This window comes from Cupressus sempervirens, chromosome 1 (assembly GCF_028749045.1).
Source record: "Cupressus sempervirens isolate cs-2001-9-10 chromosome 1, ASM2874904v1, whole genome shotgun sequence".
Lineage (NCBI taxonomy): Eukaryota > Viridiplantae > Streptophyta > Pinopsida > Cupressales > Cupressaceae > Cupressus > Cupressus sempervirens.
In genome coordinates, this window is record NC_143118.1 from 122,837,890 (window position 1) to 122,856,446 (window position 18,557).

The window sequence follows — 18,557 nt, forward strand, 5'->3', positions numbered from 1 at the left end:
TAAATTTATAAATAACATATTTAAATAATACATATATACATATATACATACACACACACACACACACACACACACACATATATATATATATATATATAAATATATATATAGACATACATACATACATATGTATTACATTTTTATTAAATCGAACTAACAATTTTGATTTACACCATATTAGAATCGAATTGTATGTAAACATTTTAACATAAACGTTATTGTTATTTTTTTTTGCATATCATTAACATCAATTAAACGCCCCCCCCCCCCCCCAACTCATGCTACGGTACGCAGTACCTGTGATCATAGGCATTGCGCCGACAGCGGGTACGTGGTACCCCTGTCGCCGCAAACCTGCGACGGCAGGCCTTTGCCTTCTACCGGCACATGGTATGAAATGTGCTCATGACATATAATATATATAAACTTTGTTCCATGCGATATAAATAGCGATGCGAATTGATAAATTTTCCACTGCGATTTTATTAATCGTTCAATTCGGTGCATTATATATAAATATACATAAGTATATATGTATATATATATCAGTTTATATATATATATATATATATATATATATGTATGTATGTATGTATGTATGTATGTATGTATGTATGTATGTATGTATGTATGTATGTATATATGTTCGAATTTTATAATAGATTCATAATAAATGTATACATATGCATATATATAAATATATATTTATATATATGTATATGTATGCAGATCTAAATATATAACCATGTATGTTTTTCACAAAGATTATATCTACAATTAAGAATAAGATATTTGCAATATAGAATGCATATAAAGTTCTCCAATTAAACTAATCTACCCACATTGAGAATGCATATAAATATGAAACTTCTCAGAAGACATATAGAAGACACAAAGAAGACAGGGAATGCATGATGCGAAAATAGCATAAGTAAAATCATAATAATCTACTCAGATTCTGACGCTAAATCGTTCTTCCTCAGAAAATCCACAGAGCAAGCTTCTCCCTTCTTCAGAATTCTCGAGTCCTCCAATGCTCCAATTGCACTCCAAACGCTATCTCTAAGCTTCTATGAATGCCTAAATATAAAGAGCTTTCAGGAAACATCTAAAATGCTTCTAGAAACAGCTGGAAGGTGTCACCAACTAAGCATGGGTCTTTTCCAACCTTCCAGATGAGCCTTAGGGTTGTAGACACCATGTGCTTAATTGATGCACTAACCCCCATGTTATTGACACTTGAGAAATAGAGAAGTGCGCTAGCTCCCATGCAAGCTTATAACTCCAATTCACTTTTTTATATAATTTCTATTTAAATATTTATAACTTTCATTTTAACTTTTATAGCTTTTATTATTATTATTTATTTATTACTTTATTATTATTTTACTATTATTATTAATTTTAATTTCTAATTTTCTTTTATTTAATTTATTTTTTCTCAATAATTCACATTTAATTAATTACAATAAAAATATCAAATAACATGATATTTTATATTAATCTTCTCAAATAATGAATTTATTAATTAAATCCATTTATTAAGACTTAATTAATAAAAAATTCACCATAGACCTCCAAGATAAAATATGAAAACTCATCATAGAGAAAATCACTCAAAATCAGTCTAAAGGGTTAAAAATCATGAATTATGTCATCCGACACATTCGACGGGTAAAATATCCAGATACTTGTCCTACCTCACTAGGACAATTGGCTTAAAGGTTTGGAATTTGGACTTGAGAATTTATCTCCCTTCTCTTATCATTGAGATAGTATAATAGGGTATGCTCATCCTAGCAATTCAGGGAAGTCAATACTCGATACGTGCAACCTGTAGAAAAACCATGCATGTACATACAATATATATATTGCTAAGCTAAATAGACAATGGTAGGAACTGGTGCATCATATAGATCCTGATTAAGCAGGTGACTACGACTCCCTTCCTTAACCACATCAGAAACACCAATTAATAAGAAAACATGCACACCATAAACATGGAAGTATGGGGTAAATATCCATAATAAAACACATAAAATAATAAACCATCCATCTAATCATCAATAATAACTAAAAATAGTATAATGATCATCATATATGCATGAAATGTAAAATTTAAATGATCTCATCATATAACCACTGAATCCATAACATAATGTCTGATAGTGTCAAAACAATACCACTAATCCATCAACATAAGACTAGTCTATCATAGTCTGATAATAATAACAATGTCTAGAAAAGATGTGAACGAGGGTAGGCACTACATCCACCCCCCCTTTGGTTAGGCTCACTCTTGGAAGCCTACAAATAAGTAGGGATATAACTCCCTCAATCTGGCTGCATCCTCCCAAGTAGCTAAAGAATCATCAGTATGGTCCCATTGGACCCTTACCTGCTCGATGGTTCGATCCCTGAGGGTCAACTCCCACTGCTCCAGAATACAAACCGGCTTCAAAGCCAGCTACCCGTCCTCTACCTACAACGCATTCCAATCAAGAACATGTAAAATATCAAGAATATACTGCCGAAGCACTAAAATATGAAAAGATCATGAATGCGAGCTAGGTTGGGCGGTAGAGAAAGACGGTAAGCAACTGGGCCAATCCTCTTTAGAATCTCGAATGGTCCCACAAAGCGAGGTGCTAGCTTAGAACCCTTTCCATATCGGATCGGAATCTTTCACCGTCGCACTCTCAAGAAAACCGTATCACCCACAGCAAACTGCTTATCAGTCCTATGAGCATCGGCATACTTTTTCTGCCTATCCTGTGCTGTAGTCAAGTGCTCACGGATACACACTACCTGTTGCTCCATATCACGAAGCATCTTATGACCCAACAAGATGCGATCCTTAAGACTGTCCCAACACAATGGTGTACGACAAAGACATCCATATAATGCCTGAAATGGTGCCATACCAATAGAACTATGATATCCATTGTTGTAAGCAAACTCCACTAGGTAGAGATAATCCTCCCAATGTGTCTGCCTATCCATCACATACATCCGTAACATATCCTCCAAAACCTGATTCACCCTCTCTGTCTGACCATCAGTCTCTGGATGATATGCCAAACTAAAGTTTAACTGCGCTCCAAGCTCATGCTGCAGCGATGTCCAGAATGTAGATGTGAATACAAGATCCCTGTCAAAAATGATCTTTCTAAGAATACCATGTAATCTCAAAATATCACGCATAAAGACATTAGCTACAGAAGTTGTTGTGTAGGAAGACCTAATCAGTGAAAAATGTGCCACCTTAGTCAACCGATCAACGAAGACCATGATAGCATCACAACGTCGAACTTTCATAGGTAATCCCACAATAAAATCCATGGAGATGATATCCCACTTCCAAGAAGGAATGAGATTAGGCTACAAAAGTCTAGCTGGGTGCTGATGTTCTGCCTTAACTCTTTGACACTCAAGGCAACTAGCCACAAAATCAGCAATATCCCACTTCATCCCAGACCAAAAGAACGAATGTCTCAAATCAGCATGCATCTTCTTGACACTTAGATGTGTTGAGTAAGGTGTATGATGGGATTTTTCTAGTATCGAGGTGCGAAGCTCATCCAAAAATGGCACATAAATCCTCCCCAAATGTCTCAAAAGACCATCTGACTCTTGAACGTAACCTGCAAACTTACCTTCCAAAGATCTTCCTGAATCAATCTCTCTGCACACTTCCTGATACAAGGAATCCGTAGGAAGTGACCAAAGAATATGACTCCTCAAATCCACACTAAGAGTCATCGATGATACCACATGTCTCCTATGACTCAAAGCATCCACCACTACATTCTCCTTACCCTGAATGCACTTAACCTCAAAATCATACTTGCATAGAAACTCCATCCATCACCTTTGACGAGCATTCAAATTAGGTTGAGTAAAAATGTATTGAAGACTATGATGATCGGTATGTAGCTCAAACCTGTGTCCCGACAAGAAATGTCTCCACCTTGTCAAAGCATGGACTACTGCTACTAACTCAAGATCATGTGTAGGATAATTTAACTCATCATCCTTGAGCTTGCGTGACTCATACACAATCACCCATCCATTCTGCATGAACACTACCCCAATCCCTTCAAGAGAAGCATCTGTACATACCATGAAATCACCTTCTGAATCTAGTACAGCTAGTATCGGTGCACTGGTCAAAATCTCCTTGAGCTTCTGGAAAGCTTCCTCACATTTCTCTATCCATACTAACTTCTTTCCTTTCCTTTGAAGAGAAGTGATAGGATGTGCTATCCTAGAGAAATTTTGGACAAATCTGTGATAATAACCAGCTAAACCCATGAAACTACAAATCTCTGACACATTAGTCGGTGTCCGTCAATCTATTATCGCCTAAATATTTGTAGGATCCATTGAAATACCATCACCTTAAATAACATGCCCTAAATACTGAATCTTCAATTTGAAGAATTTGCACTTAGTTGCATTAGCTTAAAGCTAATTGTCACTTAAACACTGCAATACCAACCGCAAGTGTTCCTCATGCTCCTTCTGAGTCTTAGAATATATCAATATGTCATCGAGAAACACGAGTACAAACCTGTCCAGATAAGATCAGAACACACCATTCATCAAACTCATGAAAATCGATGGAGCATTAGTCAATCCAAAAGGTACCACTGTGAACTCATAATGCCCATAACGAGTTTGAAAAGCAGTCTTGTGAATATCTACTTCCTTAATGTGAAGTTGGTGGTATCCTGACTTAAGATCAATCTTGGAGAATACTGTAGCTCCCTTGATCTGATCGAATAAGTCATCAATCCTAGGAAAAGGATACCTGTTCTTAATAGTCACCTTATTCAACTATCTATAGTCAATACAAAGGCACAAAGAACCGTCTTTCTTCTTCACAAAGAGCACTAGAGCTCCTCATGGTGATACACTAAGTTGAATGCTCCCTTTGGCCAGAAGTTCCTCTAGCTGAAGACGTAGCTCACCCAGTTCCTGAGTAGTCATGCGATAAGGAGCTTTAGAAATAGGCTCCGCTCCACAAATTAGATCAATACTAAAATCAATGTCCCTCTTTGGAGGCATGCCTGGAATCTCACTTGGAAAAACATCTGCATACTCTTGCAAAATTAGGCGATCCAAAGTCTTCCTCATGGAATCTTCCTCATCAGGATCATTTACCATAACAACAAATATCTGACATCCCTTACAGAAACTTCGCTTCAATTGCATAGCAGACATCATCCACAAAGATATAGGCCTCGGTATCCCAATTATCTACACATCATTCCCTTGGTCATCCTGGCACAAAATAATCTTCTTCCTACAATCTATACTAGCTCTATGAGATCCAAGCTAGTCCATGCCTAGAACCACATCATAGGAACCAAGGGGTATGACTCGAAGATCCACTACCGTAACAAAGCTTCCTAAGCTAAGCCGACACTTATGAACTACAAAATCTGTGGAGACCTTAATGCCTAAGGCTAGTTCCACTTGCCAACCACAATCTTGCTTCACCGCATCCAGCTTACACTTAGAAACTATAGATGGTGAAATAAATGAATCTATAGCTCCTGAATCAAACAATACTGAAAGAGATATACCTCTAATAGAAACTGTGGTCTCAACCACTATTCCTTGATGATCTTCCTGACGCTGATCAACTACTACAAAAAATCTATGAGCTCTACCTACATCACCAACTGTAGGCTCTGAAACTGTAGGTCTAGGTCCCAAAAACTAAGGTTCTTGTTGAGGACACTGAGCTGCATAATGTCCAATCTGACCACATGAAAAGCATTTCATATTTCTGTTGGAACCTCTTCCCATAGGTGGTACATTTGATTGCGGGCGACTGTTCCTACTCACAAAAGACTGGCTACTCTAAGCTGGCTAATTGGTCTAATTATGTTTATTGCATTGAGCATTGCAGTTATTCTTGGTGTTAGAACCTTTGCCACCGCCTTGAGCTTGAGAATTTGAGCCCTTCTATTGCTATGTCTGCTAAGACTACTACTGATACTGTTTCCCCTTAGAAAAAGAAAACTTCTTGTTACCACCTAAATTGTAGTTGCTTTTAGATCATGATGCTGCTGACGCTCCTACAAAACCACCTTGACCAAGGTTGACACTTTGCTCAACAAGGATAGCTCGATGCACCGCATCCTTGAGGGTTTTTGGCTCAAATACCTTAACTCCCCCAATAATATGGTTATTCAAACCCCTAATAAAAATGTTGTGTCAACTGAGCTGAATTTTCACTGAACCTTGAAAAAGGCATAAGCTCATAAAACTTATGCTCATACTCGGTCACTGACAAAGTGTACTATCTGAGATTATGAAATTCATCAACCCTTTGCTATTTCCATTCCTCTGGTAGGAATTGTTCATGGAAACTCTCTAGGAATAACTCCCATGTAACATTGCTCATATTGATTCCCAACTTCTTCTCCTCTATCATCCACCAAGTGGCCCCAAAATTCTCTAGATTAGTGATTGCAAACCTTGCCTTAACTTTGTTGTCGAACTCCTGCATGGAAAAAATTCTGTTGAGAGAGATAAGCCACTGTTCGGCCACATAACCAGAACCTTGCCCATTGAAAGGCTTGATCTTGGATCTTGAAAGATCCTTCATCTAAGTGGACACAATGGACCTCTGATGATCCTTCTGAAGACTTCTAGATCTGGGTCTATATTCTTGTTCTGTCTAATGCACTTTAGGCTATTCTTGAACATGAGGTAGACGTTCTAGAATAGTCTTCATCATCTGCCTCAAACTGACCTCTTCAGACTCGGCTTGGTCCTCTCTACGGCTCTCTTCCTGCTGCCTACTAGAGTGCTCTTCCCTACTCTCTACATGAGCCAATCCCTCATGGGAAGACCCATGGACACTGATAGTCAAATATCCAATGGTTCTCAATAACCAAAATATATATATCTCAATCAAATTGATCAAAGACTCCAAAAATGGCTGAGTCAAACATGTCACATCATGACATCATCAAAATAAATCCACATAATAGTCTCATCATTGTGACTAGAAAAATAACCAAGGATAACTGATTGATGACCAAAAATAATGGTTAAGTCAAGTGTCTCATACATAATAATCTCAACTATAACAATCAGTAATCACAACCAATACATAGATCATTCCATCACATAACCATGGTTGGGTTTATAAAGATCGAGATTAAAACATCATCATGTCACCACAATCACATAACCCCCAAGCCTCTGGTAGACGTCCTATACTGGTCAACACTAGTCAACCCAAAACCCAAAACAATAGCATAAAGAATACACAATGCAAACAGATGTTTTGGTTTTACAACTTGAGTTTAAATGTAGAGATCTCAATTTATGTTTCCAAATCTGAAGAATGAATGGAGGAACACATATATTGTTTTGAATAAAAGTTTTCCTTATTAGAACTAAAAAATCCATTTTCCAATTAATAACATTTGTTTGATACAACCCCCACCCAACTATCAATTCCTTATTTAATAATTTAAAATATTTAAATTATTAAATAGTTGAAAATTATTAAAGAGTCACCTTATGAAAATAAACCTTCAATATAAGCCATTAATCAAATAATAACTTAAATTTATAAATAACATATTTAAATAATACATATATACATATATATATACATATACATATATATATATACATATATATATATATATACATATATGTATATATATATATGTATATATGTATATGTATATATATGTATATATACGTATACATATATATACATATATATATATATATACATATATATATATATATATATATGTATATATATATGTATATGTATATATATGTATGTATTACATTTTTATTAAATCGAATTAACAATTTTGATTTACACCATATTAGAATCGAATTGTATGTAAACGTTTTAACATAAACGTTATTGTTTTTTTTTTTGCATATCATTAACATCAATTAAACCCCCCCCCCCCAACTCATGTTGCGGTATGCAGTACCTATGGTCGCAGGCACTACGCCGACAGCGGGTACGTGGTACCCCTGTCACTGCAAATTTGCAACAGTAGGCCTCTGCCTTCCGTCGGCGCAGGGTACGAAATGTGCCCACGACATATAATATATAAAAACTTTTTTCCATGCGATATAAATCACGATGCGAATTGATAAATTTTCCACTGCGATTTTATTAATCGCTCAATTCGGTGCATTATATATATATATATATATATATATATATATATATATATATATATATATATATATATATATATATATATATATATATATCAGTATATATATATGTATGTATGTATGTATGTATGTATGTATATTTGAATTTTATAATAGATTCATAATAAATGTATACATATGCATATATATAAATATATATTTATATATATGTATATGTATGCAAATTTGAATATATAACCATGTATGTTTTTCACAAACATTATATCTACAATTAAGAATAAGATATTTGCAATACAAAATGCATATAAAGTTCTCCAATTAAACTAATCTACCCACATTGAGAATGCATATAAATATGAAACTTCTCAGAAGACATATGGAAGACACAAAGAAGACAGGGAATGCATGATGTGAAAATAGCATAAGTAAAATCACAAGAATCTACCCAGATTCTAATGCTAAATTGTTCTTCCTCAGAAAATTTGCAGAGAAAGCTTCTCCCTTCTTAAGAATTCTTGAGTCCTCCAATGCTCCAATTGCAGTCCAAACGCTATCTCTAAGCTTCTATGAATGCCTGAATATAAAGAGCTTTCAGGAAACATCTAAAATGCTTCTAGAAATAGCTAGAAGGTGTCACCAACTAAGCATGGGTCTTTTCCAACCTTCCAGATGAGCCTTAGGGTTGTAGACACCATGTGCTTAATTGATGCACTAACCCCCGTGTTGCTGACACTTGAGAAATAGAGAAGTGTGCTAACTTCAATGCAAGCTTATTACTCCAATTCACTTTTTTATATAATTTCTATTTAAATATTTATAACTTTCATTTTAACTTTTTTAACTTTTATTATTATTATTATTATTTATTTATTACTTTATTATTATTTTATTATTATTAATTTTAATTTTTAATTTTCTTTTATTTAATTCATTTTTCCTCAATAATTCACATTTAGTTAATTACAATCAAAATATCAAGTAACATGATATTTTATATTAATCTTCTCAAATAATTAATTTATTAATTAAATCCATTTATTAAGACTTAATTAATAGGAAATTCACCATAGACCTCCAAGACAAAATATGAAAACCCATCATAGAGAAAATCACTCAAAAGCAGTCTAAAGGGTTAAAAATCATGAATTATGTCATCCGACACATTTGGCAGGTAAAATATCCAGATACTTGTCCTACCTCACTAGGACAATTGGCTTAAAGGTTTGGGATTTGGACTTGAGAATTTATCTCCCTTCTTTTATCATTGAGATAGTATAATAGGGTACGCTCATCCTGGAAATTCAGAGAAGTCGATACTTGGTACCTGCAACTTGCCAAAAAACTATGCATGTACATACAATATATATAATGCTAAGATAAACAGACAATGGCAGGAAGTGGTGCATCATGTAGATCCTGACTAAGCAGGTGACTACGACTCCCTTCCTTAACCATATCAGAAATGCCATACAATAAGAAAACACGCACACCATACACATGCAAGTATGGGGTAAGTATCCATAATAAAACACATAAGATAATAAACCATCCATCTAATCATCAATTATGATTGAAAACAGTATAATGATCATCATATATGCATCAAATGTAAAATCTAAATGATCTCATCATATAACCACTGAATCCATAACATAATGTCTAATAGTGTCAAAACAATACAACTAATCCATCAACATAAGACTAGTCTATCATAGTCTGATAATAATAACAATGTCCAGAAAAGATGTAAATGAGGGTAGGCACTACAATTGATCAAAAATGAGTTAAATGAGTTAATTCCTTTTTCTACTCAAATTGAATCAGTTAACTCCTTATTTTACTCAAATTAAATCTGTTAACTCCTTTTAATTTGAAAATCTCCCTTTATGACTGAACTTCACGTTTAATCCTGACCGTTGATTGAAATTGATCTCAACCATTGATGAGTTTCAAGAAAGTCTATTTAAGAGACCCTCATCTCTTCATTTTGAAAGGTTGAAAGAGAATTTGCACCGAATTGTTGTTGGAATTCATACTCACATTTGCTCATATTCACATATGCAAAGATCAAGTTTAACCAAAAGTTGATTAGATTTAACAATGGTTGACTTGACTTGACTAGTTTCGAAAAGAATTTTGAAATGATTAAATAAAATTATTTAATTAAATGGAGTACTTACTTCTAATTAATTAAAAAAAATTATTTAATTAAATGAGAAGCCATTTGTAATTAATTAGATGAAGTTATTTAATTAAATAAGAAAAGTGTCTCTAATTATTTAAAGATTATTAAATTAAATAGAAAAAGTAATTATGAGAGCATATCTCATTTTATTAAATTAAATATCTCAACAAAATCTCTCTTCAGTTCAAAAAGGGAAATTTCTAGTTCACTATTGATCAAAAATGAGTTAAATGAGTTAACTCCTTTTTTTCCTCAAATTAAATCAGTTAACTCCTTATTTTACTCAAATTAAATCTGTTAACTCCCTTTAATTTTGAAATCTCCCTTTATGACTGAACTTCACCTTTAATCCTGACCGTTGATTGAAATCGATCTCAACCGTTGACGAATTCCAGGAAAGTCTATTTAAGAGACCCTCATCTCTTCATTTTGAAAGGTTGAATGAGAATTTGCATCAAATTGTTGCTGGAATTCATACTCATATTTGCTCATATTCACATACGCAAATATCAAGTTTGACCAAAAGTTGACCAAATTTAACCATGGTTGACTTGAGTTGACTAGTTTCAAAAAGAATTTTGAAATAATTAAATAAAATTATTTAATTAAATGGAGTACTGACATCTAAATAATTAAACAAAGTTATTTAATTAAATGAAAAACCATTCCTTTTTTTTTTTCTTTTTTTTTTAAGAGGGGTAAACGCTTTGACCTGGAGCTATGAACCAATGAGGCCACAAATGGGGGACCTCATCCCCATGAGATTTGAACCTTGATGGCAATGATAACAACACAACAACTTAACCATCACAACATGAAACTATTGGCTAAAAGCGATTCCTAATTAATTAAATGAAGTTATTTAATTAAATAAGAAAAGTGTATCTAATTAATTAAAGATAATTTAATTAAATAGAAAAAGTAATTATGCGAGCATATGCCATTTTATTAAATTAAATATCTCAACAAAATCTCTCTTCAGTTCAAAAAGGGAAATTTCGAGTTCACTATTGATAAAAAATGAGTTAAATCAGTTAACTCTCTTTTCTACTCAAATTCAATCAGTTGATTCTTTATTTTACTCAAATTTAATCTGTTAACTTCCTTTAATTTGGAAATCTCCCTTTATGACTGAACTTCACCTTTAATCTTGACCGTTGATTGAAATCGATCTCAACAGTTGATGAATTCAAGGAAAGTCTATTTAACAGACCCTCATCTCCTCATTTTTAAAGGTTGAATGAGAATTTGCATCGAATTGTTGCTGAAATTTATACTCACATTTGCTCATATTCACATACGCAAAGATCAAATTTGACCAAAAATTGACCAGATTTAACCACGATTGACTTGAGTTGACTAGTTTCGAAAAGAATTTTGAAATAATTAAACAAAATGGTTTAATTAAATGGAGTACTTACTTCTAATTAATTAAACAAAGTTATTTAATTAGATGAGAAGCCATTTCTAATTAATTAAATGAAGTTATTTAATTAAATAAGAAAACTGTCTCTAATTAATTAAAGATTATTTAATTAAATAGAAAAAGTAATTATGAGAGCATATCTCATTTTATTAAATTAAATATCTCAAAAAAATCTCTCTTCAGTTCAAAAAGGGAAATTTCCAGTTCACTATTGATCAAAAATGAGTTAAATCAGTTAACTCCTCTTTCTACTCAACTTGAATTAGTTAACTGCTTATTGTACTCAAATTAAATCTATTAACTCCATCTAATTTGGAAATCTCCCTTTATGACTGAACTTCACTTTTAATCCTGACCGTTGATTGAAATCGATCTCAACCGTTGATGAGTTCCAGGAAAGTCTATTTAAGAGACCCTCATCTCTTTATTTTGAAAGGTTGAATAAGAATTTGTATCGAATTGTTGCTGGAATTCATACTCACATTTTCTCATATTCACATACGCAAAGATAAAGTTTGACCATAAGTTGACCAGATTTAACCACGGTTGACTTGAGTTGACTAGTTTTGAAAATAATATTAAAATAATTAAACAAGCTTATTTAATTAAATGGAGTACTTACTTCTAACTAATTAAACAAAGTTATTTAATTAAATGAAATGTCATTCCTAATTAATTAAATGAAGTTAGTTAATTAAATAAGAAAAGTGTCTCTAATTAATTAAAGATTATTTAATTAAATAGAAAAAGTAATTATGAGAGCATATTTCATTTTATTAAATTAAATATCTCCACAAAATCTCTCTTCAATTCAAAAAGTAAAATTTCCAGTTCATTATTGATAAAAAAATGAGTTAAATCAGTTAACTCCTTTTTCTACTCAAATTGAATCAGTTGACTCATTATTTTACTCAAATTTAATCTGTTAACTCCCTTTAATTTGAAAATCTTCCTTTATGACTGAACTTCACCTTTAATCTTGACCGTTGATTGAAATCGATCTCAACCGTTGATGAATTCTAGGAAAGTCTATTTAAGAGACCCTCATCTCTTCATTTTGAAAGGTTGAATGAGAATTTGCATCAAATTGTTGCTAGAATTCATACTCACATTTGCTCATATTCACATACGCAAAGATCAAATTTGACCAAAAGTTGACCAGATTTAACCACAGTTGACTTGAGTTGACTAGTTTCATAAAGAATTTTGAAATAATTAAACGAAATTAGTTAATGAAATGGACTACTTACTTCTAATTAATTAAACAAAGTTATTTAATTAAATGAGAAGCCATTCGTAATTAATTAAATGAAGTTGTTTAATTAAATAAGAAAACTGTCTCTAATTAATTAAAGATTATTTAATTAAATAGAAAAAGTAATTATGAGAGCATATCTCATTTTATTAAATTAAATATCTCAACAAAATCTCTCTTCAGTTCAAAAAGGGAAATTTCTAGTTCACTATTGATAAAAAATGAGTTAAATCAGATAACTCATTTTTCTACTAAAATTAAATTAGTTAACTCCTTATTTTACTCAAATTAAATCTATTAACTCCCTTTAATTTTGAAATCTCCCTTTATGACTGAACCTCACCTTTAATCCTGACCGTTGATTGAAATCGATCTCAACCATTGATGAATTCCAGCAAAGTCTATTTAAGAGACCCTCATCTCTTAATTTTGAAAGGTTGAATGAGAATTTGCATCGAATTGTTGCTGGAATTCATACTCACATTTGCTCATATTCACATACGCAAAGATCAAGTTTGACTAAAAGTTGCCCAGATTTACCCACGATTGACTTGAGTTGACTAGTTTTGAAAAGAGTTTTGAAATAATTAAACGAAATTATTTAATTAAATGGAGTACTTACTTCTAATTAATTAAACAAAGTTATTTAATTAAATGAAAAGCCATTCCTAATTAATTAAATGAAGTTAGTTAATTAAATAAGAAAAGTGTCTCTAATTAATTAAAGATTATTTAATTAAATAGAAAAAGTAATTATGAGAGAATATCTCATTTTATTAAATTAAATAACTCCACAAAATCTATCTTCAATTCAAAAAGTAAAATTTCTAGTTCATTATTGATCAAAAATGAGTTAAATTAGTTAACTCCTTTTTCTACTCAAATTGAATCAGTTGACTCCTTATTTTACTCAAATTAAATCTGTTAACTCCCTTTAATTTGGAAATCTCCCTTTATGACTGAACTTCACCTTTAATCTTGACCGTTGATTTAAATTGATCTCAACCGTTGATGAATTCCAAGAAAGTCTATTTAAGAGACCCTCATCTCTTCATTTTGAAAGGTTGAATGAGAATTTGCATCGAATTGTTGCTGAAATTCATACTCACATTATCTCAGATTCACATATGCAAAGATCAAGTTTGACCAAAAGTTGACCAAATTTAACTACGGTTGACTTGAGTTGACTAGTTTCGAAAATTTTTTTGAAATAATTAAACAAAATTATTTAACTAAGTGGAGTACTTACTTCTAATTAATTAAACAAAGTTATTTAATTAAATTAGAAGCCATTCTTAATTAATTAAATGAAGTTATTTAATTAAATAAGAAAAGTGTCTTTAATTAATTAAAGATTATTTAATTAAATAGAAAAAGTAATTATGAGAGCATATCTCATTTTATTAAATTAAATATCTCAACAAAATCTCTCTTCAATTCAAAAAGGGAAATTTGCAGTTCACTATTGATTAAAAGTGAGTTAAATCAGTTAACTCCTTATTTTACTCAAATTAAATCTGTTAACTTCCTTCTAATTTGGAAATCTGTCTTTATGACTGAACTTCACCTTTAATCTTAACCGTTCATTGAAATCGATCTTAACCGTTGATGAATTCTAGGAAAGTCTATTTAAGAGACCCTCATCTCTTCATTTTGAAAGGTTGAATGAGAATTTGCATCAAATTGTTGCTGGAATCCATACTCACATTTGCTCATATTCACATATGCAAAGATCAAGTTTGACCAAAAGCTGACCAGATTTAACCACAGTTGACTTGAGATGACTAGTTTCGAAAAGAATTTTGAAATAATTAAACGAAATTATTTAATTAAATGGAGCACTTACTTCTAATTAATTAAACAAAGTTATTTAATTAAATGAGAAGCCATTCCTAATTAAGTAAATGAAGTTATTTAATTAAATAAGAAGAGTGTCTCTAATTAATTAAAGATTGTTTAATTAAATAGAAAAAGTAGTTATGAGAGCATATCTCATTTTATTAAATTAAATATCTCAACAAATCTCTCTTCAGTTTAAAAAGGGAAATTTCCAGTTCATTATTGATAAAAAATGAGTTAAATCAGTTAACTCCTTAGTTTACTCAAATTAAATTTGTTAACTCCCTTTAATTTGGAAATCTCCTTTTATGATTGAACTTCACCTTTAATGCTGACCGTTGATTGAAATCGATCTCAACCATTGATGAATTCTAGGAAAGTCTATTTAAGAGACCCTCATCTCTTCATTTTGAAAGTTTGAATGAGAATTTGCATCGAATTGTTGTTGGAATGCATACTCACATTTGCTCATATTCACATATGCAAAGATCAAGTTTGACCAAAAGTTGACTAGATTTAACCACGATTGACTTGAGTTGATTAGTTTCGAAAAGAATTTTGATGTAATGTCCTGCCAAGGGATCCAAAAAAAATTTCACTAAGTTTGCTAAACAATTTTTTTTTAAAAACATAAAAGCAACACCATTCATAACATTTGCAGAAGAAATGGTAACATTCAACTGAAAATAACATAACAGGTTACATTCTTTAAAGATCTCTTAATGTTGAATCACATCTAAATTAACTATTCATCTAACATCACATCCTTATGAAATAACAATGATACATCCAATTTTTTGAAACAATATTTCAAGTGTCCTTTTTAGAAATCCCATTTTAGATTGCTCAATCATCCATTGTAGATGTTACAAGGTATGAAAAGCTTAAAAGAATAAACATCCATGTAAATAAAGTACATCATCATCCAATATTAATCTATGATGCAATTAAAGTAAATGAAACCACATATCATACATGTTACATCATCACAAAAGATATAAACATCCATCATTAAAGATAACCATATATCACAAACATAATAACTAAGTGCACGGTTCCTCCCAACCGTTAATAGCATCATTAGACCATCGTAGATCCTAGCCATCCCTCCGTGCATAACATTCCAAAGCACCGAAGAGATCATCGATATTAACATAGTAGGAATGTCACTCCTAAAAACATCCTACTAACATGCAAAGTAAAGCATAAGATAACATCATCTAACATATGCAAATCATCAATATAGGAAACATACCAATAAATACATCCATCATAAGGTATATCATCGATCATATAATCTAAGAACATAATGAAGATAAATACCAACCAAGAAAGCATTACCCACGGTGTCTCCGATGGATCTCAAATGATAAGAGTGATAAAACACTACCACCCGACCGCGTGGAACCTAAGTGGTCCACTCCCACCGTGCTGAGGAGACAATCTCAAATCTCAAACAGGCTATCAAAACCATAAACTATAAATCTCTATAAGTCTAGGAATCTTAAAAGTATACTGACTCAAAGGTTCCAAGCACAAAATCGACATCTAATCCCAGAGGCACACAAAAACATGTAGGAAACTCACTATGCAAGCGGGAAAGTGTCATCGCAATTATCACATACAAGTTACCCTGGTAATTAGCTAAAATCTATGGGTTTATACTGATCTCATGCGGCCACTAGTATCCTCTCATACTGAGGAGGCATACTACGGAATGCAAGGTCGCAACCATGCCTTCTCACTACTCCCATCCTAGCCTATACAAGCACTCAAAGCATGAGTGAGAACATCAAAACAATTATCTTTTTAGGTTCATTTAATCTCCATTTAGTGTGTAAATATTATTACTTATTAACGAAACTTACAATGAGTTACCCTGGCAGCCACTTAGGGCCCCAGCCCCCATTGCAAGCCACTTCCCAACACTACAAGTAGATTACCTACCCTAAGCTCATGGAATCATAAAATCACCACAGTCCTGTACAAGCGACTGTAAAAAAAATCCAAAAGATAATATAAAAAGAAGCATCAAATATCCACAATATAAGCATCAAATATCCATAATAAGAATCATCAAATCTTCAAGATAAGAATCATCAAATCTCCATGAGCATCTAAAAGCATCGATAAAAAATCATGACCACAATAGTTCTCTATTGGCAACTGAAGGCATCACTGATAATCATAATAATCATTGGTTCTCAATAACCAAAATATATCTCAAGATAAATTACAATATCCATTGGTTCTCATCCAATAATCAAGAATATCTCAAAATCATACTGATCGAAGACTCCAAAATGGTTGAGTCAAAACATTCACAACATGACATCATCAAGAAATAAATCCACATTTCAGTCCCATCATGGTGACTAGAAAATAATCCAAAGATAACTGATCGATGACTCAAAAATAATTAGCTCAGGTGTCTCATACAAATACATCTCAGCTTCACACATGAAGACTGATGAACAATAACAATCAGTAGATACAAATATTTCATAGAGCATATAATCACATTACCATGGTTGGGCTTATAAAGATCGAGACCAATTAAGATCAACATGCCAACACATCTCATAACCCTCGAGCCTCTGGTCACAACCTAGGACTGGTCAAGACTAGTCAACCCAAAACCCAAAAAAAGAAGCATATAGAATACACGATGCAAACACATGTTTTATTTTACTAAATTCACATAGTTGAATAATGTGTAGGGGTTTCCAATTTTCTATTTACAAGTATACTTTCTAGTGTCTTAAGTTTCATCATTTGACCTACAAGTCAACCCAATTGTTCTCCGATAGCATTATCCTTCCATTATTAAGAATTACATTCTAAGAATAACTTAAGGATAAATATTCACTAAACTGATCATCATTGACTTTTAATTAAATTGCCCTCTATATTTAACTATGATCCATATTCTAATTGATTAACTCTTCTTTAATGTTACTTCAACTTTTCAACATAATCAAGGATCATTATTCATTATATTATAAGAGGACCAATTATCATTCTTCAAATAAGAGATTATAACTTTATTAGAACGATCAATTAATATCGATTCACAATCTTTGACCTTTTATCATCCTAATAATTCTCAATTATATATTACTAAGTCTACACCATTAAAATATCTAAAGTCATTATTCAAGTCATCGGAATAAGACCTATCAATTTTGATATCAGTATTTCTACAATCTTGTTAAAAGAATTATATTGATTAAATCTCTATTACATAACTTAATTATTAATTAAAATCTAATTAGCTCTAGTTAATTGATTTAATTTATAATTTCACAACCAAACTATCAATCCAATGAGTATTAGTTGACTAAAAATAGTTTGTACGTCAAAGTCAACTTCAATCCAATACACAAATATTAATATTTTAATAATAATAATATTAATAAGTTATTTTGGAAATCCTATCCATAATGACTACATTCATCTTTCTTAATGATTTCGTATTAATGATAATAATTTCAAGTTAAAACTCTATCGCATAATATGATTATATTGACAACTCAATGAATATCAATTGATTAAAATCAATTATAATCCAACTCCAAAAATTATTATCTTTTACAAAACTTCAATCAATAAATAATCTTCACTAGATTAATTCTAATCAAATTTGTTGATATTTATTTAAACTATTATTTATT